Genomic DNA, 22,027 nt, shown 5'->3' with positions numbered 1-22,027 from the left:
GAGTGGGAAAGTGCGGGGTACAAATGTAATAAAATAGATACTATTGGAGATTCTACATGGAATGTTGCTACTATTGGAGATTCTAGATGGAATGTTAATGTTGCTATTCCACTAGCAACATTCCATGTAGAAGGCTGCGCAGGCTTCTGTTTCTGTGAGTCTGACGTCCTGTGTCAGACTCACAGAAGCAGAAGCCTGCGCGGCCACATTGGTGATCTGCAAGGGCTGACTTCTACATGGAATGTTGCTAGTGGAATAGCAACATTCCATGTAGAATCTCAAATAGTAGCAAGAGTGGAGGAGTGGCCTAGTGGTTAGGGTGGTGGACTTTGGTCCTGAGGAACTGAGTTCAATTCCCACTTTAGGCACAGGCAGCTCCTTGTGACTCTGGGCAAGTCACTTAACCCTCCATTGCCCCATGTAAGCCACAAGTGGGAAAGCACGGGGTATAAATGTACAAAAACAAAACATGATAGAAGCTTCTTTTGTATACAGGATCTTTTGGAAACTTGAAAGCTTTCACTTGCTTTGGACCATGTAGTACAAGAAAGTCTCTCAGTTTACTGCTCATTTCAGGCCACAGCCCTGGCTCTTCAAGAAACCATGGAAGTAATTCTGAGGAAACTGCAACCTCCGGTTCCATCACGCTCCCACATGCAACTGCTTCTCCATCAGGCACAGCCACCTCTTCATCCATCGGTGAAGCAGATGTAAACGTAGTGATAAGTCAGTTCTATAGGAGCATCTGTAAGAGCGGTACTATTTCTGTCCTTGCCAGTAAGATTTTCAACCTCAAAACAATTCTTCATGTTGAGAATCTAGTGCTTCCGTTGTAAGAAACTTTAGCATGGCTCCTTTTTGTTTTGATAGAGCAGCCTCTCTCGATTCCCTCCATTTTTATAGTGTGCTCCAGACAGACGTTTCTTCTTATTTGACGTTGCAGACCAAGCCTGGCTATTTCTGAAAATAAAATGAATACTATATTAGAAGTAGCATCAAGTGGCAGTTCAGCAACCTCCTGCCTTCCTCCTTCACAAACGCATCAAAAGGGGCTCAGTGTTACAGCAGGGGTGCAACAGCGTCTCCAGCAGCCAAAGTGAAGCTGCAGTCTAGCGGCAGAAAAACTACAACCGAGACCTGCAGAGACTTTAAAAGCAAGCCCGGGTGGGGGGAGGGGGGGGGATTTCAGACAGGCCAGCTCTACACTTAAGACAATTTTATGTAAGTTATACATTTGCAATAAAACTCTCTCAAGGGCTACTTCACTTTACAGCTTATGGTACAAACTCTGATGTTAAATCAGTGATAGCAACAACCTTCCTATACTACCAGACACTGTAACAAAACCTTTCAAACAAGACACTCGGAAGCCTACCATACTATACCAGTGCCAATTTAAGAACTCAAACTGCACCAACCCCATCTCTGAAATTGAGAGAACAAGATGGGCTGCTACAGATCTATATATATAAAAGGCACCACCAACATTCTAATGAAGCTTCCAGCCGGAAGTGTGAAGCGCCAGAGATATCCAGTTTCCCCATGACTGAAGGAAAACAGCACAGCACGAAATCCCTCTCTCTGTAACAGTGAAGGACTCAGAGGGGGGAGGGGAGAGAGACGCCCTCACTCTCTCTGTAACACAAACACAGCACAGCAGGAAACTTAACACTGAAGGACTGGACTGGGAGGGGGAGGGGACAGACAGCACAGGGGAAGGGAGAGAGGGCAGAGACACACACACTCCCACATGCACACTCTGAAGAAAACCTTGCTAACCCCCGTTTCATTTGCATCAGAAACGGGGCTTTTTTACTAGTTTCTATATAGAACCTACAAGTCAACCAAAATTTCAAGGGAAGCAGCACTCAAAGTTGACAACAACCAACTATACTGCTGTTAAACAAAAAATAAATTATTGTATGGTGATAGTACTCCCAAAACATAACTGCCAAAATAGTGGAGAATAAAAAATAATAATAATAATGCCACCTAACCGTACACAATATTAGGAATGCAAATTTCAATCGTCCAAAAAAACTCCACTACATCATGATAGCACTGCAAAAACTGTGAGGAGACCCATCACCCACTCAATCAGATTACTGGAGGCAAAAAACAATCCCAAAAGGTATTATTAAAAAAAAAAAATTCATATCAACTCAAAAGAAAACACTAATCTTTCAATGGATCTTCATACAATTCCCAGGGCCGGGGATGACAGCAAAGAGACAAATGTGCTAGATGACCCCCTCATTTCTTTTACACAAGGAAAACACAGATCATCACTTAAGGGTATGTTTACTAAGGTTAGTGTTTTTAAATTTAAGGCGCGTTAAACGCCAACACACCAATACATTCCTATCGGCGCATTAGCATTTGACACGCGTTAGCGTTTAATGAGCGTTAAAAATGCTAATGTGTCTATAGCGCGCCTTTGTAAACACAGACATTAGTGAAAAAAAATATAAGGGGCCCATTTACTAAAGTTTATTGCTTACATCATTTTGCTAAAGCAGTGCTTTACCTATCAAACTTCACTCAGCTGTTACCCCTAGTTCTTCCATTTCCCACCTCACTCCTTCAGCAGCATCCTCTTCCATTTTATCTTTTTTACTTATTTCCCATTACCACATTTCTACCCTCTGTACTCGCTACCTTCCTCACTCATCTCTGACGACCCTTCCTCTCCCATATGGTTCCACTGTTTGCCATCTCCCCTCTATCCCTGGCTCCACCCAGGAAGCCCGACATCTCCCAGAGGTACTGCATTTCTCCCTCACCCTTTGCCCTCAAGTACGGCATCTCACCCTCAGCCTTTGTCCTCCCCTACCTTTCCAGTAGTACCTATCTCATTTGCCCCCTCTCCAATACTGACACTGTCTCACTCTTTGCACCCCCCCCCCCCCCCCCCCGGCAGTCTCATCTCTACTTTCCTGGCTCCTCAGCCTTCCCCAGCGGCACAGATTCTCATATGCTGCCTGGCTTCCTGCTCCGGAGTCAGTCTTCTCTGTACTGGATCCTGCTCTGTGATGTAATTTCCTGTTTCCTCAGGGGTGGGACTCTATACAGAGAAGGGTAATGTGAGTGCCAGCAGCCTATGGAATCCAAAGGAGGATGGCAAGACACCTATGCTACCAGACCAGAAAGGTGAAGGAGAACCCACCATGCCATGGTGGGGGGGTGTTAATGGGAGGAAACCTGTCAAGCCATGAGGGGGGGGGGGGCAAATTATGAGAGTTGTCATGGTGGAGAGAAATGGAAGAAGTGCTACCTTTTAGTAGCGGAAGCAGTGCTGTCACGGGAGGGGGGGGAAGGGATGGAAGAAGATATGAGGGGCCAGATACTCACAGGCAGAAAAGGAACCAGACAGCAGAATGCAATGAGGTCAGCTGTTGTGCTGCCACTGCCTTATGCTTGCCTCAAGGCAGTTGGGCCTGGGCCCGGAGCAGGTGGTGGCTGAAGAAGGCAGTCGGGCTGTATTGGTGGGGGTGGGGAGGGAGGGAGAGGCCATGGCAGCAGCAAAAGCAGTCAGCGGTGCCACTAGGCAAGATAGAGTGGAGCTGTGCAGCAGCAACAGCAACTTCATGCACGTATAGCAGTGCTATGTCTGGCTCCTGCTCTTTGCTTGCCACATAAGTCTCTTTGCCAAGCATGGGAATTTCTCTTTCATTTTATGTTCAAACATTTTTATTGAAAATAAAGTACAATTGATACAAACCAGTAAACCGAGTCGCAGCTCATTATGAACATCAATAGCCATCTCCTTGTAAACCCCTTCCCAACTCTCCCGTCTTCTCTTTCATTTTAATTGGCCAACTGCCTGCACTGCTGCCCTCTGAAACCTGCCGCCCGAGGCCACGGCCTCAATTGGACTCTATAGAGCCGCCTCTGATTAAGATGAAGCATTTTAATCAAACTTGAGGCATGCGGAAGCTGGATCCCATGAGAAAGGAACCTGTAGTGATTGTTTCCAAGCACAGGTAATGTTTAGCTTATAGTGAAATGAATTTCATATATTAGAATATTTTTTTGCTCTTGACTGTAATTTTTCAGAGCATATAGTCCTTGCATTCAGTGTCAATGTTCATTTTTTTTTTAATTCTAGATTGTGCGTAAGGCTAATATAATGTCCACAGTGTAGACAAGGTGTCTTGACTCCTTCACCCTATTCTAGTGAGAATCTACATCATGCTTGTCCTTAAGTTCAATTCTTAAAAAAAAATTAAGTGTTACAATCCAAAAAGAAAACAAAGCCCATCAGACAACCCCCCTCCCCCCCAAGATTTGAGGATACAAACATACACATACATATACAAATAGTGTCTAGACGTGATCTACTCCGGCACTCACTAAATAAAAAAGATCTGATAGTCACAACACTAACACAATGAATTGCGAGAACTATATGAACTGTACGAAACTTCTAAAGCCCCTTCCCAGAAGGGCAGGAGGGGGCCTCAAACCGTCTCAAGGGTTTATCTAGCAGACACTGCAGGAATGAACAGGGTTACAGCAAACCCAGCCATGCTGGAAGGCCTGCTGAAAGTGCAGAGGAGACAAAGGCAACAGCCAACAGCATTTTACCTCCTCAAGTCAACGGCTGCTCACCAGGTCCAGAAACTGCAGGAAACATCTGTAACAGAGAAGACATGATAACAAGAAATGGAGTTTTGTTGTGTTTCTGAAACAGCAAAATCAGATATTGGTGAACTGCTGGTAAACACAGGGTAAATGTAGTCTTTTTATGCCATCAACTATCACTCTTACCAGTTATTCCTGTCCATAGGGCAGGTGTGTATAATAAAATATTGTTTCCAGATCATTTTTGGATTTCTGACTGATATTTTTCTGTTAATTAATGCACATAACAGGGCTCATAAATCAACTTTATGTGCACTAATTCAGAAGTTCTAAACACTTAATTTAGCATATATTCCCTCACAAGATTTCCCTAACCAAATGGCAAATGGACGTACATCCTTGCCACAGTGTCAAAGATATATGCCAGCTGCAGAAGCTTCTTAGGTTCCTGCTGGACATTTCGCAGCCACTAACAACCTGTTAGTACAAGCCTCAAATCTGGCTAATCTACAGATGATGGCAAATGCCCAGACAAAAAAAACCTGAAATGCTTTACAACCCCCCCCCCCCCCCCCACACACACACACACAAACACAAAAAAAAAAAACCTCCAAACTTCCTACACTCATTTTAGGTGAAAAAGTGAACTGTAGGAAACTTCTAAAGCCCCCTCCTAGAAGGAGGTGGCCTCAAACTATTTCAAGCTTTTGTCTTGCAGGCTCTGCAGGAATGGAAAAGATTACAGCAAACCTCACCATGCTGGAAGGCCTGCTTAAGAGTTCAGAGAGGTGGGATCGTGACCCCACCATCTGCAGCATCCCACCTTGCTTTCCAGATCCGCTGTCCATATTCCAGATGCAGGAACTACCACCAGAGAATGCATTTCACATCTGTATTGAGAGAAAGCAGGAAACAAGGGAATACATCAACCTGCAGCTCTGTACAGCAGTGTTCCTTAACCCAGCATAGCCGCCGAGAGAGGGGGGGGGGGGCAGTCCCAGATGTTCAAATCCAAATTAAAACCTTACCATATATTACAAGTGGAACACCATTATTCTGTTTTCAAAAGTCAAAAATGGGAAGACTGTTACATCGTAATATACTAGATGATGGCTGAAAAAGACCTGTACAGTCCATCCAACAAGATAAATGTTGGGCATTTAGGGGGAATTCTAAAGATGGCCCTCATAAATCGGTGCTGGGGGAAAAAATCAGCAGTATGGGCGCTCTGGAATCAGCGCCCTCTATAGAACAGCGTTTCAAGCCGATGGAAGTCCAAAGTTCAGCGCCAGTATTTATGTCACCTGAAACATGGTGCGTAAATGCTGCATGCAGTGTTTCACAATAGCGCCTTTCTGGCATGTTCACGAGTAGCCTAGTGGTTAGTGCAGTGGACTTGGATCCTGGGGAACCGGTTTGATTCCCACTGCAACTCCTTGTGACGCTGGGCAAGTCACTTAACCCTCCATTGTCCCAGGTACCAAATAAGTACCTGAATATATGTAAACCGCTTTGAATGTAGTTGCAAAATACCACAGAAAGCCGGTATATCAAGTCCCATTTCTTTCCCTATTTGAGATTCTAGATGGAATGTTGCTACTATTGGAGATTCTAGATGGAATGTTGCTACTATTGAGATTCTACATGGAATATTGCTATTCTACTAGCAACATTCCATGTAGAAGCCTGCCCCTTCAGATCAGCAACGCAGCCGCGCAGGCTTCTGTTTCTGTGAGTCTGACATCCTGCACGTAACAGACTCATAGAAACAGAAGCCTTCGCGGCCACATTGCTGATCTGCAAGGGCCGACTTCTACATAGAATGTCGCTAATGGAGGAGTAGCCTAGTGGTTAGTGCAGTGGATTTTGATCCTGGGGAACTGAGTTCGATTCCCACTGCAACTCCTTGTGACTCTGGGCAAGTCACTTAACCCTCCATTGCCGCAGGTACAAATAAGTACCTGTATATACTATGTAAACCACTTTGAATGTAGTTACAAAAAAACCACAAAAAACCCCACACAGGCAGTATATTAAGTCCCATTCCTTCTCATGTGCCTCCACGGCTGCACCCCGTTTTGAGTTGTGCACTATGGATTTTGGCACCCAGGGCAAAATGCACTAAAGTCGTCGTTAGAGCCTTTCCCTACCGAATTCCATAGCGAATCGGTAGGGAACGGCTATGCATGAAGGAAAGGGAATGCAAATGAGCTGCTCGTTGCAGCTCACTTGTATTCTCTAATCCCTCATAAAACCGTTGGATAATCAGCCGGTAGAGCATGTGCAGAGCAGCCAAGCGTTATGCTGGCTGCTCTGCGCATGCCAAGGACGTAAAAAAAAACCCCAAACACGTCCTTTATGGACGGCCTTGCCCCCCCCCCCACCGAGGTTGCCGCCGCTCCCCGCTGCATTGAAATCAGAACTTTATGCAGCCCCAGCCCCCCTCCCTTCCTTCCTTGAAATTACAGCTTCCCTACCATCCTCCGCCCCCCGTGGCCCCCCCCCCCCCCGAGGTCACCACCGTCCCTCCCCCCTCCTTCTGCCACCGGGCCCTCACAGCGCCTCTCACCTCTGTGTGAAGGTGCTGCACCGGCAACAACAGCTGATCGCCTCTTCAGACTTCCCTCCTTTCTTCCTGGCCCGCCCTCGTCTGACTTAAGTAACTTACGTAGGTTACGTACGTCAGACGAGGGTGGGCCAGGGAGGAAAGGAGGGAAGTCCGGAGAGGCGATCAGCTGTTGCCGGTGCAGCGCCTTCACACGGAAGTGAGAGGCGCTGTGAGGGCCCAGTGGCAGACGGAGGGTGATGGGTGGAGCGGCGGCGACGACCTCAGGGGGGGGGGTGGCGGGGGCAGAGGATGGCGCGGAAGCTGTCATTTCAAGGGAGGGAAGGAAGGAAGGAGGGGGGGGGGGGGGGCGCAGCTGCGGAAAGCTCTGATTTCAATGCAGGGGGGAGGAGGGAGCGGTGTAATGGTAGGTGCAGCGGATGCCTGCAGCATCGGAGCCTGTGATATTTTTTATAATACACTACAGTGAAGAACGTCCATAAAGGACGCTCCTGACGAGCACTTGGTCGTTTTTGCCCCTCCCGATTTTTTTTTTTTTTACATTTATAAGTTTTCCAAGACCGCGCAGCCCCAACGAGAGGTACAGACTCTCGTCAGATTTCCCAGCTTTAGGGCAATCGGAAAAGCTTAGTGCATCTCATTTCAATAGGGTTTCTACACAATTTGCTCATCTGCATTCCGTTTGCGTTAGCTGCTACCGTCGTCGGGGGGGGGGGGAAGTATTTAGTGCATGCCGGGGGTTTACTACTTGCTCGTTAATGGCTCGTAAAGTTTAGTGCATCTGGCCCCCTGTGTTAAAGACTGTCAGTTAGTGCCAATTAAGGTCAATTAACTGATGCTTAACAGCTCATTAACCAATTGGTTTACATGCACATCTTAGATCCATGCCGAAATTTCAGCCCGCAAATTTGGGCACCATATATAGAATCCAGGTGTTAATGAGTTTCACCCTGAGACCTGATTTTAAGCTCATTTTTTTTTTCACACACCTGTGCAGGCAAGTCTTCACTCTCTAATTACTGGGCAGGAGGACAGCTTTTACACCATTCACTCAGGCTGCTTTTATCTTTGTTATTTCCACCATCTGTAAAAGGGAACAAGTCACATTATAGGTTAAAGCAAACTAGTAGTTCTGAAGCGACATACATTAGATCAGAAGCACTATGAGCTTGGAGAAAAGGCAACTGAGAGGAGATATGATAGAGGTCTATAAAATAATGAGTGGAGTTGAACGGGTAGACGTGAAGCGTCCGTTTACGCTTTCCAAAAACACTAAGACTAGGGGGCATGCGATGAAGCTACAAAGTAGTAAATTTAATACGAATCAGAGAAACCTTTTCTTCACTCAACGTGTAATTAGACTCTGGAATTCATTGCCAGAGAATGTGGTAAAGAAGGTTAGCTTAGCGGAGTTTAAAAAAAAGGGTTGGACGGCTTCCTAAAGGAAAAGTCCATAGACCATTATTAAACGAACTTGGGGAAAATCCATTATTTCTGGGATAAGCAGTATAAAATGTTTTGTACATTTTTGGGATCTTGCCGGGTATTTGTGACCTGGATTGGCCACTGTTGGAAACAGGATGCTGGGCTCGATGGACCTTTGGTCTTTCCCAGTATGGCAATACTTATGTATTTATGTAAGTGTCTTGACTGCTTTACCCTATTCTACTGAGAAGCTACATCATGCTTGTTCTTCAGTTCAATTCTTTAAAAAAAATTAAGTGTTACAATCCAAAAAGAAAACAAAGCCCATCAGACAACCCCCGCCCCCTCCAGATTTGAGGATACAAACATATGTTACCATTCGTCCGGATTTCCCTGGACATGTCCTCTTTTTGAGGGCATGTCCGGGGCGTTCGGCGGATTTTGCCCGCAACCACGTTTGTCCGGATTTCTGGACAAACGTGGGCGCGGGTGCGGGCAGGCACGTGCGTGCGGTGGGCGTGTGGGGGGGCAATCGGCGCCGTGGGTCTGGTCTCCTGTCCCCTCCCCTTCCATGTTCCCTGGTGGTCTAGTGATGTCTTCAGGGCAGGAAAGAACCCCCTCTTTCCTGCCCGGAGCGCTGCCTTCCCTGTCTATCATCCTTCTCGGTCTGGCTGGGGATTCAAAATGGCCGCCGAGAGTTGAACTCTCGCGAGGCCGCTTCAACTCTCGGTGGCCATTTTGAATCCCCAGCCAGACCGAGGACGATGCAGCAGGCAAGGGGGCTCTTTCCTGCCCCGAAGAGAAGACGCTACTAGACCACCAGGGCTATATAGTAAGTGAGGTGGGGATATGTGACGGGGGGGGGGGGGGGGGGGGGGGAAGGGACTATGTGACGGGGGGGGGGGGGGGGGGGGGGGGGGGGAATAGGGGTGGAATGAGGACCCGCAGGGGCGTGGCGGGGCAGGGGGCGTGACATGTGTCCTCTTTTTCAGAGGACACAAAATGGTAACCCTACACATACATATACAAATAGTGTCTAGAATTGACCTACTCCGGCACTCACTAAACAACATAGATCTGATAGTCACAAGTCTCAACACTAACACTATGAATTGAGAGAACTATATGAACTGTACGAAACTTCTAAAGCCCCTTCCCAGAAGGGCAGGAGGGGGCCTCAAACCGTCTCAAGGGTTTATCTAGCAGACACTGCAGGAATGAACAGGGTTACAGCAAACCCAGCCGTGCTGGAAGGCCTGCTGAAAGAGCAGAGAAGGAGACAAAGGCAACAGCCAACAGCATTTTACCTCCTCAAGTCAACGGCTGCTCACCAGGTCCAGAAACTGCAGGAAACATCTGTAACAGAGAAGACATGATAACAAGAAATGGAGTTTTGTTGTGTTTCTGAAACAGCAAAATCAGATATTGGTGAACTGCTGGTAAACACAGGGTAAATGTAGTCTTTTTATGCCATCAACTATCACTCTTACCAGTTATTCCTGTCCATAGGGCAGGTGTGTATAATAAAATATTGTTTCCGGATCATTTTTGGATTTTCTGGCTGATATTTTTCTGTTTTCAGAAATGAATGCATGTAAAATGTAATTAATGCACATAACAGGGCTCATAAATCAACTTTATGTGCACTAATTCAGCATTTCTAAACAGGTACACTTAATTTAGCATATATTCCCTCACAAGATTTCCCTAACCAAATGGCAAATGGACGTACATCCTTGCCACAGTGTCAAAGATATATGCCAGCTGCAGAAGATTCTTAGGTTCCTGCTGGACATTTCACAGCCACTAACAACCTGTTAGTACAAGCCTCAAATCTGGCTAATCTACAGATGATGGCAAATGCCCAGTCAAAAAAAACCTGAAATACTTTACAACTCCCCCCCCCCCCCAAAAAAAAAAACCCCTCCAAACTTCCTACACTCGTTTTAGGTGAAACAGGGAACTGTATGAAACTTCTAAAGCCCCCTCCTAGATGGAGGTGGCCTCAAACTATTTCAAGCTTTTGTCTTGCAGGCTCTGCAGGAATGGGCAAGATTACAGCAAACCTCACCATGCTGGAAGGCCTGCTTAAGAGTGCAGAGAGGTGGGATAGTGACCCCACCATCTGCAGCATCCCACCTTGCTTTCCAGATCCGCTGTCCATATTCCAGATGCAGGAACTACCACCAGAGAATGCATTTCACATCTGTATTGAGAGAAAGCAGGAAACAAGGGAATACATCAACCTGCAGCTCTGTACAGCAGTGTTCCTTAACCCAGCATAGCCGCCGAGAGAGGGGGGGGGGGGGGCAGTCCCAGATGTTCAAATCCAAATTAAAACCTTACCATATATTACAAGTGGAACACCATTATTCTGTTTTCAAAAGTCAAAAATGGGAAGACTGTTACATCGTAATATACTAGATGATGGCTGAAAAAGACCTGTACAGTCCATCCAACAAGATAAATGTTGGGCATTTAGGGGGAATTCTATAGATGGCCCTCATAAATCGGTGCTGGGGAAAAAAATCAGCAGTATGGGCGCTCTGGAATCAGCGCCCTCTATAAAACAGCGTTTCAAGCCGATGGAAGTCCAAAGTTCAGCGCCAGTATTTATGTCACCTGAAACATGGTGCGTAAATGTTGCATGCAGTGTTTCACAATAGCGCCTTTCTGGCATGTTCACGAGTAGCCTAGTGGTTAGTGCAGTGGACTTGGATCCTGGGGAACCGGTTTGATTCCCACTGCAACTCCTTGTGACGCTGGGCAAGTCACTTAACCCTCCATTGCCCCAGGTACCAAATAAGTACCTGAATAATGTAAACCGCTTTGAATGTAGTTGCAAAATACCACAGAAAGCCGGTATATCAAGTCCCATTTCCCTTTCCCTATTTGAGATTCTACATGGAATGTTGCTACTATTTGAGATTCTACATGGAATGTTGCTATTCTACTAGCAACATTCCATGTAGAAGCCTGCCTCTGCAGATCAGCAACGCAGCCGCGCAGGCTTCTGTTTCTGTGAGTCTGACGTCCTGCATGTATGTGCAGGACGTCAGACTCATAGAAACAGAAGCCTGTGTGGCCACATTGCTGATCTGCAAGGGCAGGCTTCTACATGGAATGTCACTAGTGGAGGAGTAGCCTAGCGGTTAGTGCAGTGGACTTTGATCCTGGGGAACCGAGTTCGATTCCCACTGCAGTTCCTTGTGACTCTGGGTAAGTCACTTAACCCTCCATTGTCCCAGGTACAAATAAGTACATGTATATACTATGTAAACCGCTTTGAATGTAGTTACAAAAAAAAACACACAAGTCCCATTCCTTCTCATGTGCCTCCCCGGCTGCACCCCGGTTTGAGTTGTGCGCTATGGATTTTGGCACCCAGTGTTAACGACTGGCAGTTAGTGCCAATTAAGGTCAATTAATTGATGCTTAACAGCTCATTAACCAGTTGGTTTACATGCACATCTTGGATCCATGCTGAAATTTCAGCGTGCAAATTTGGGCACCATATATAGAATCCAGGGGTTAATGAGTTTCACCCTGAGACCTGATTTTAAGCTCTTTTTTTTTTTCACACACCTGTGCAGGCAAGTCTTCACTCTCTAATCACTGGGCAGGAGGACAGCTTTTACACCATTCACTCAGGCTGCTTTTATCTTTGTTATTTCCACCATCTGTAAAAGGGAACAAGTCACATTATAGGTTAAAGCAAACTAGTAGTTCTGAAGTGACATACATTAGATCAGAAGCATTATGAGCTTGGAGAAAAGGCGACTGAGAGGAGATATGATAGAGGTCTATAAAATAATGAGTGGAGTTCAATGGGTAGACGTGAAGTGTCCATTTACGCTTTCCAAAAATACTAGGACTAGGGGGCATGCGATGAAGCTACAAACTAGTAAATTTAATACGGATCAGAGAAAACTTTTCTTCACTCAACGTGTAATTAGACTCTGGAATTTGTTGCCAGAGAATGTGGTAAAGGTAGTTAGCTTAGCAGAGTTTAAAAAAGGTTTGGACAGCTTCCTAAAGGAAAAGTCCATAGACCATTATTAAATGGACTTGGGGAAAATCCACTATTTCTGGGATAAGCAGTATAAAATGTTTTGTACTTTTTTGGGCTCTTGCCAGATATTTGTGACCTGGATGGGCTTGATTGACCTTTAGTGTGTCGCAGTATGGCAATACTTATGTAATTATGGGCGAAAAATATAGGATTCAGTCTCTCTCCCCCCCTCCCCCCCAAAGCTGGTAGACACCTCCCAACCTTCATCACCATAGAATTTAATAACAAGCAGTGGGCCCAATATTCAGACTGCAGGAGTTAGCCAACCTGCCCCCTGTGGTCAGTGCTGAGCCTGGATATTTAATACCAGGTTATTTTATTTTTTATTTATTTGTTGCATTTGTATCTCACATTTTCCCACCTATTTGCAGGCTCAATGTGGCTTACATCATACCGGAGGTGCATTTGCAGTCTCCGGTGTTTACATGTTGAGATGAGATAAAGTTCATGTGGGACAGCCACATAAGGTCTTTGAACAGTGGGAAGAGTTGTGTTTTGTGCAAATTGAATTCTAGCGTTATTGTGTTGCAGAGATCAGGCATTTGTTGGGTTGGTAGAGCATGCGTTTTATAAAAAGACTAGTAAAAAAGCCCCGTTTCTGATGCAAATGAAACGGGGGCTAGCAATGTTTTCTTCTGTGTGCATGTGGGAGTGTGTGTGTCCCTGCCCTCTGGCCTCTCTCCCCTCCCCCCTCTGAGTCCTTCACTGTTACAGAGCCAGCGATTTGATTTGGTGCTCTGCTGTTTTCCTTCACTGACTGTGTTACAGAGAGGGCGGGGCAGACACTCATAGGGAAACCGGATATCTCGCCCCCTTCACACTTCCGGCTGGAGGCTTCATAGAACGTTGGTGTTGCCTTTTATATAGAGAGATAAGTTTTTAGTGTGACTGGCATTAAAAATCTGGTTTATTTTTGGCAGGTTAAGTTTAAACCATTCAAGGCTATACCTGCTATTTGGCCACCAAACTTACCTGGCGATGTACTGAATATTTGTAGATAGCCAATTATATTGCATGATATAACCGTTTATCCAGGAAACACCAAGATAACCAGCACGCTCCCACTGAATATTGCAGTGCTGCTTAACCACCAGAAGCTGTTCCTGGCTGGTTAAATGGTTTTAAATATTGGGCAGAAAGATTTCACTGATCCACCCCCCCCCCCCCCCCCCAAAAAAAAAGACTAGAAATATTTCTGTGGAAAAAAATGTGACACTTTTGGGGCTATCAAAGGGCAAACACTTCCTTAAAAACAATCACTGACGCCTTGAACAAAATAAGTACTTTCACAGGAAAACAAGGTAATAGCTTCATAACAGGAGAAGCACCATCTCTCATGGCGAATCTAAATAAACGCCTGTTCTGCTTAATTTGAAGTTTACGAACTTTCCAGGGAATCTCGGTAAAACACGGATCCTCCACAGTTCTCTCTGAGGCCTGTTCTTTTATGGGAAAACGTCGGCTCCAAGCTTTTGTACAACTCTTACCTTTCTTGAAAATGGCCCAGAATATGGACGCAGACAGCACCTATGCGATAAGGAAGCCTGATCATAAACTACAATATTATATCTACTGCTGAATTCAAAGCCCAGCGAAACGAAGTACTGAGCTCCGTCCTACTCCCTTTTGCAAATATGGATCTCGGCACCACGTGCTGTGGGGGGGGGGGGGGGGGCTTGGTTTGCCAATTTATCACCTTCTCTCCCTCCAAATCAGCTCCCGACCAGAGATCGAAGCAGGTACCTGACTTCCAGCAGCTTCAGCCAGCGCCCACCAGCCATCCCCCGAGGACGAAGGGGCTCGGAGGGCAAATTAGGAGAGAAAGGCTGGAGCCCAGATCGACGTGCAGGAAGGAAGCCATACTCACGTAGAGAAAGGGTCAGAGAGAGGCGAGAGCGCTGCATTGCAAGCACAGCCCTGTAAATCGGACTACCCACAAGGCACCGGGTCCCGCACTACATTAACCCTCTAGGTACCGGTCGTGTGTGTATTAGGATAGTGGTTAGGACTGAACACAACAGGAGCTGATTACAGCAGTGGTTCCCAAGCCTGGCCCTGGAGGAGGCAGGCACCCCAGCCACTCAGGTTTGGCGGATAACCACAAAGAATATTCATGAACTAAATTCTGAGTGACCACCTTATTTTTTCTTTGATGTTTCAATATGCTTTTATTTCTTAAATGTTATCAATTCTGAAATCTTAATATGCACCTCATGTAAATATATAACTAATTATCCTATAATAATAATAATATAACTATTATCATGTTTTTCATTATCATGTTACCTAAGATCCTTTTGCTATTACAAAATGTATATTTTCTTATATAATTCTTATATATTTCTTACTGTTTGCTCGTTAAAATACTATTATGTTTTATCATTATCATGTTACCCAAAATCCTTCTGTTATTACTAAATGTATACTTTCTCATGTAGTTCCACTACTCATGAATATTGTAAGCCAGATTGAGCCTGCAACGAGGTGGGAAAATGTGGGATACAAATGCAACAACTAAAATAAATAAATATAATTAATATATGATTTTTTTTTTTGTTACATTTGTACCCCACACTTTCCCACTCATGGCAGGCTCAATGCAGCTTACATGGAGCAATGGAGGGTTAAGTGACTTGCCCAGAGTCACAAGGAGCTGCCTGTGCCGGGAATTGAACCCACTTCCTCAGGACCAAAGTCCACCACCCTAACCACTAGGCCACTCCTCCTTCATGTTTACATGAGGTGCATATTAAAATTTGAGAATTGATACAATTTAAGAAATAAAAGCATATTGAAACATCAAAGAAAAAAATAAGGTGGTCACTGTATGGTACAATGAATATTCATGAGCTATATTTGCATGCACTGCTTCCACTGCATGCAGAATCTCTCTGGTGAATATTCATTGTGGATATCCCAAAAACTTGCCTGGCTGGGATCAGGTTCGGGAACCACTGGATTAGAGGAAACAGTGTAGCTCAGAATCTAGCAAACATGACTTTACCGACTTGCAAGTGCTGGGAAGAGTTATGTGGTCTGTTACAGTTACTTTTTTTAAGTATTCTGGGGCCGTTTGGAAACAAAATGTATCGTCTTAATGTTATTTTTGTTCTGAAAGTTTAAGAAATGCACAACAGAGAGTCTCAAAGGAACAGCAAGAACAATGACGGATTGCCGACAAGACAAACCGAAACGGTGTGGTAGCCCAGTTAGTCCACTTAGAATGGTAAAGAAGAGAAATAAATCAAAACAGAGAAAAGAAAATAAGATTATACCTTTTTTTTTCCCTCGGACTAACTTAATACATATTTTAATTCGCTTTCGAAGGTAACCTTTCCTCTTCAGATCGGAAATAAGCTAGACTTTAAATCACATTTTAAAAAAAGGTATAATCTTCTTTTCTAAGTTTTATGTCTATTTATTACAGGACAAAACAATGAAACCTTTAAGGTTGAATTAATTAATCTGGTATTATTTATGAAAAATGGGTGGTCCAACAGCCCAGCTATTCTATCATTGGTACATAAGTACATAAGTACATAAGTAATGCCATACTGGGAAAAGACCAAGGGTCCATCGAGCCCAGCATCATGTCCACGACAGCGGCCAATCCAGGCCAAGGGCACCTGGCAAGCTTCCCAAACGTACAAACATTCTATACATGTTATTCCTGGAATTTTGGATTTTTCCAAGTCCGTTTAGTAGCGGTTTATGGACTTGTCCTTTAGGAAACCATCCAACCCCTTTTTAAACTCTGCTAAGCTAACCGCCTTCACCACTTTCTCCGGCAACGAATTCCAGAGTTTAATTACACGTTGGGTGAAGAAAAATTTTCTCCGATTTGTTTTAAATTTACTACACTGTAGTTTCATCGCATGCCCCCTAGTCCTAGTATTTTTGGAAAGCGTGAACAGACGCTTCACATCCACCTGTTCCACTCCACTCATTATTTTATATACCTCTATCATGTCTCCCCTCAGCCGTCTCTTCTCCAAGCTGTATAGCCCTAGCCTCCTTAGTCTTTCTTCATAGGGAAGTCGTCCCATCCCCGCTATCATTTTAGTCGCCCTTCGCTGCACCTTTTCCAATTCTACTATATCTTTCTTGAGATGCGGCGACCAGAATTGAACACAATACTCAAGGTGCAGTCGCACCATGGAGCGATACAACGGCATTATAACATCCTCACACCTGTTTTCCATACCTTTCCTAATAATACCCAACATTCTATTCGCTTTCTTAGCCGCAGCAGCACACTGAGCAGAAGGTTTCAGCGTGTTATTGACGACGACACCCAGATCCCTTTCTTAGTCCGTAACTCCTAACGTGGAACCTTGCATGACGTAGCTATAATTCGGGTTCTTTTTTCCCACATGCATCACCTTGCACTTGCTCACATTAAACATCATCTGCCATTTAGCCGCCCAGTCTCCCAGTCTCGTAAGGTCCTCTTGTAATTTTTCACAATCCTGTCGCGATTTAACGACTTTGAATAACTTTGTGTCATCAGCAAATTTAATTACCTCGCTAGTTACTCCCATCTCTAAATCATTTATAAATATATTAAAAAGCAGCGGTCCTAGCACGGACCCCTGAGGAACCCCACTAACTACCCTTCTCCATTGTGAATACTGCCCATTTAACCCCACTCTCTGTTTCCTATCCTTCAACCAGTTTTTAATCCACAATAGGACATTTCCTCCTATCCCATGACCCTCCAATTTCCTCTGTAGCCTTTCATGAGGTACCTTGTCAAATGCCTTTTGAAAATCCAGATACACAATGTCAACCGACTCCCCTTTGTCCACATGTTTGTTCACTCCTTCAAAGAATTGAAGTAAATTGGTCAGGCAAGATTTCCCCACACAAAAGCCATGCTGACTTGGTCTCAGTAATCCATGTCCTCGGATGTGCTCTGTAAGTTTGTTTTTAATAATAGCCTCTACCATTTTCCCTGGCACCGACGTCAGACTCACCGGTCTATAATTTCCCGGATCTCCCCTGGAGCCTTTTTTAAAAATGGGCGTTACATTGGCCACCCTCCAATCTTCCGGTACCACGCTCGATTTTAAGGATAAGTTGCATATCACTAGCAGTAGCTCCGCAAGCTTGTTTTTCAGTTCTATCAGTACTCTAGGATGAATACCATCCGGTCCAGGAGATTTGCTACTCTTCAGTTTGCCGAACTGCCCCATTACGTCCTCCAGGTTTACCGTGAAGTCAGTATGTTTCTCCGACTCGTCCGCTTGAAATACCATTTCCGACACCGGTATCCCACCCAAATCTTCCTCGGTGAAGACCGAAGCAAAGAATTCATTCAGTCTCTCCGCTACGTCTTTGTCTTCCTTGATCGCCCCTTTTACCCCTCGGTCATCCAGCGGCCCAACTGATTCTTTTGCCGGCTTCCTGCTTTTAATATACCGAAAAAATTTTTTACTATGTTTTTTTGCCTCTAATGCTATCTTTTTTTCATACTCCCTCTTGGCCTTCTTAATCTGCGCCTTGCATTTGCTTTGACACTCCTTATGCTGTTTCTTGTTATTTTCAGACGGTTCCTTCTTCCATTTTCTGAAGGCGTTTCTTTTAGCCCTAATAGCTTCCTTCACCTCACTTTTCAACCAGGCCGGGTGTCTTTTGGACTTTCGTCTTTCTTTTCTAATTCGCGGAATATGTATGGCCTGGGCCTCCAGGATGGTATTTTTGAACAGCGTCCACGCCTGTTGTACAGTTTTTACTCTCTCAGTTGCCCCCCTAAGTTTTTTTTTTACCGTTCTTCTCATTTTATCATAGTCTCCTTTTTTAAAGTTAAACGCTAACATATTTGACTTTCTGTGTACAGTTACTTCAAGGTCGATGTCAAAACTGATCATATTATGGTCACTGTTATCAAGCGACCCGAGTACCATAACATCCCTCACCAGATCATGTGCTCCACTAAGGACCAAGTCTAGAATTTTTCCTTCTCTCATCGGCTCCTGCACCAGCTGCTCCATAAAGCTGTCCTTGATTTCATCAAGGAATTGTATCTCTGTAGCGTGTCCCGATGTTACATTTACCCAGTCTATATTTGGATAATTGAAGTCACCCATTATTATCACATTGCCCATTTTGTTCGCGTCTCTGATTTCTTTTATAATTTCTGTGTCTACCTGCTCATCCTGGCGAGGCGGACGGTAGTACACTCCTATCACCATTTTTTTCCCTTTTATACATGGAATTTCAACCCACAGTGATTCAAAGGTGTGATTTGTGTCCTGCTGAATTTGTAATCTATCTGAGTCAAGGCTCTCTTTAATATACAATGCTACCCCTCCACCAGTCCGGTCTACCCTATCATTACGATATACTTTGTACCCCGGTATGACAGTGTCCCACTGGTTATCCTCCTTCCACCAGGTCTCAGTAATGCCTATTATATCCAATTTTTCATTTAGTGCAATATATTCCAACTCTCCCATCTTATTTCTTAGACTCCTAGCATTTGCATATAGACATTTCAGAGTATGTTTGTTGTTCTTATTTGCATGATGCTTAGTACCTGACACTATTGATTTGACATCTTTTGTCTGATCTTTAGTTGTAATTAAGGGCACCTGGCCTACCACGGTCTGTTGTGCAACCTCACTATCCAGAAACCCTATCTTCCCTGTTTGTGAGGTATCTTTGCAAGATACCTTTTCCCGAACCATGCACTTTTGAGCGACTGTCGGCCTTCCCCCCCTTTCTAGTTTAAAAGCTGCTCTATCTCCTTTTTAAATGCCGATGCCAGCAGCCTGGTCCCACCCTGGTTAAGGTGGAGCCCATCCTTTCGGAATAGGCTCCCCCTTCCCCAGAATGTTGCCCAGTTCCTAACAAATCTAAAACCCTCCTCCCTGCACCATCGTCTCATCCACGCATTGAGACTCTGGAGCTCTGCCTGTCTCTTGGGCCCTGCACGTGGAACAGGTAGCATTTCAGAAAATGCTACCCTAGAGGATCTGGATTCGAGCTTTCTACCTAAGAGCCTAAATTTGGCTTCCAGAACCTCTCTCCCACATTTTCCTATGTCATTGGTACCCACATGTACCAAGACAGCGGACTCCTCCCCAGCACTATCTAAAATCCTATCTAGGTGACGCGTGAGGTCCGCCACCTTCGCACCAGGCAGGCAAGTCACCAGGCGATCCTCACGTCCACCAGCCACCCAGCTATCTATATGCCTAATGATCGAATCACCAACTACAACAGCTGTCCTAACCTTTCCCTCCCGGGCAGCACTTGGAGACATATCCTCAGTGCGAGAGGATAGTACATCCCCTGGTGGGCAGGTCCTGGCTACAGGAGTACTTCCTACTTCACCAGGGTGATGCTCTCCTTCTAGGAGACCTCCCTCCTCCAAGGTAGCACAAGGGCTACTAGACTGGAGGTGGGACCTCTCTACAACATCCCTGTAGGTCTCCTCTATGTACCTCTCTGTCTCCCTCAGCTCCACCAAGTCTGCTACTCTAGCCTCAAGAGAACGGACATGTTCTCTAAGAGCTAGGAGCTCTTTGCATCGGGCACAAACATATGACATCTCACCAACTGGGAGATAATCATACATGTGACACTCAATGCAAAAGACTGGATAGCACCCCTCTCGCTGCTGGACTGCTGACTCCATCTTAGTGTTTTTGAGTTTTCCAATATTTTAAAACTTGCTAAAACTTGCTACAGTATTAAGGATATTAGCCTAATATAAAAGTGTCTTTTACTTTATATAGTGTATTGTATGATTTATTTAGTATTTATTTCTTAGATGGTAATGAAATGTATTTAAAACTCTATAAGAGCACTCCTTGCTTGTTACCCTAATTGCAATAACTGACTATAAATGAGGAGTTGTCCTAGGGGTGGGTGGGAATACTAAATTAGATCCTGCAGTGGCTGTTAGATTCTATCTGTTAATGCTGTGGTACAAGGCTTTTAAAACTAAGTGGAAAGACTATGGAGATTAGCTGTTTTCTGTTAGCTGTTGAAATTTGCTTTTTAAGTTTGCCTAACACTAACCTACAATTCCTCCTTTAAACCCCAATCTTTAAGTTCCCAAAGCACAAGCAAAGTACCGTTCACTTACCAGAGAAATGTCCTCTTCTCTCAGAACTGGGGTTATTATTTGCTCTAATAGGAGGAGGGAGGAGAGAAGGCGGCTCCAGAAAGTGAAAGCGTGCATAGAGACGGCTTCAGGCCGGGGCGGTCGGAGAACCCGACTTTCGCTTTCGTTTCTGTCCGGGGACGGGAAAGGCAGCCGTTGATCGCTTGCCGGAGGACGAGGACAGAGCCCCGGGGGAGGTGAGAGCGGCTTACATCCGAGCTTCCGGATACCGTCCTCGCAGGGCCACCACCGATCGCTGGCCGAGGCGGCAGAGCGGGGCTTGGAGCCCGGGGCGGGTACCATCCGAGCTGCTGGAGAGGCTTCACGTGTCCTTTGGGACGGAAGCAAGGGAGGGTGTTTGGGTACAGGGACGGGCGCGAATAGATTAAGTCCAGACGGATGACGATTCCCTAAATTGTCCAAGGGCGGGTGGGTCGTTGTGCGCTGTTTACACCCCAGGCTGCTGCCTAGCAAATGGTGCGTCAAGGACATATATTGAAAGGTCCCTTGTGAACAGATGGTGAAGTGAGAATTCATAAATCTCTGGAAAAGACAGGCACTGTTATATGTGTGTGGCATTCGTTGTTTTCTTTCTCTTTTGGGGGGGGGGGGGGGCGGAGGGAATAATACTGTCTCCTTCCACCTCCTTTGGGCTTTCTGCTCAGCTGCTGCACCATCCAGCTATGGACTTTCATTCTCCCAATTTTATATCCCCTCCAAACTCCCTTTGTCCGTCATTGTTCTTGCTGTTCATTTGAGACTCTCTGTTGTGCATTTCTTAAACTTTCAGAACAAAAATAACATTAAGACGATACATTTTGTTTCCAAGCGGCCCCAGAATACTTAAAAAAAGTAACTGTAACAGACCACATAACTCTTCCCAGCACTTGCAAGTCGGTAAAGTCATGTTTGCTAGATCCTGAGCTACACTGTTTCCTCTAATCCAGTGGTTCCCGAACCTGATCCCAGCCAGGCAAGTTTTTGGGATATCCACAATGAATATTCACCAGAGAGATTCTGCATGCAGTGGAAGCAGTGCATGCAAATATAGCTCATGAATATTCATTGTACCATACAGTGACCACCTTATTTTTTTCTTTGATGTTTCAATATGCTTTTATTTCTTAAATTGTATCAATTCTCAATTTTAATATGCACCTCATGTAAACATGAAGGAGGAGTGGCCTAGTGGTTAGGGTGGTGGACTTTGGTCCTGAGGAAGTGGGTTCAATTCCCGGCACAGGCAGCTCCTTGTGACTCTGGGCAA

At 45.1% G+C, this 22,027-nt stretch overlaps 1 long non-coding RNA gene and 4 other non-coding genes across 6 annotated transcripts; all 5 read right to left on the bottom strand.

The window, feature by feature from the left end:
* Positions 1-409: 409 nt before the first annotated feature.
* Positions 410-14,526, bottom strand: LOC115465902. Of its 2 annotated transcripts, none has more exons than XR_003941478.1 (8): positions 14,391-14,526; positions 12,161-12,255; positions 10,715-10,781; positions 9,883-9,931; positions 8,140-8,234; positions 5,408-5,474; positions 4,588-4,636; positions 410-960 (listed from the first exon to the last, which is right to left on the bottom strand). It is a non-coding gene; the product is annotated as an uncharacterized LOC115465902 (long non-coding RNA). The 2 variants fall into 2 exon arrangements; XR_003941479.1 differs by lacking the exon at positions 14,391-14,526 and adding an exon at positions 14,135-14,359.
* On the bottom strand, positions 4,412-4,545 carry LOC115460860. The gene has a single exon (XR_003940632.1). It is a non-coding gene; the product is annotated as a small nucleolar RNA SNORA9 (small nucleolar RNA).
* On the bottom strand, positions 5,230-5,358 carry LOC115460863. Its single transcript, XR_003940635.1, has one exon. It is a non-coding gene; the product is annotated as a small nucleolar RNA SNORA9 (small nucleolar RNA).
* LOC115460861 lies at positions 9,704-9,837 on the bottom strand. Its single transcript, XR_003940633.1, has one exon. It is a non-coding gene; the product is annotated as a small nucleolar RNA SNORA9 (small nucleolar RNA).
* Positions 10,537-10,665, bottom strand: LOC115460862. Its single transcript, XR_003940634.1, has one exon. It is a non-coding gene; the product is annotated as a small nucleolar RNA SNORA9 (small nucleolar RNA).
* Positions 14,527-22,027: the final 7,501 nt, after the last annotated feature.

The sequence above is a fragment of the Microcaecilia unicolor genome, chromosome 1, assembly GCF_901765095.1.
Source record: "Microcaecilia unicolor chromosome 1, aMicUni1.1, whole genome shotgun sequence".
Taxonomy (NCBI): Eukaryota; Metazoa; Chordata; class Amphibia; order Gymnophiona; family Siphonopidae; genus Microcaecilia; species Microcaecilia unicolor.
This window is presented reverse-complemented; position numbering and strand designations above follow the sequence as displayed.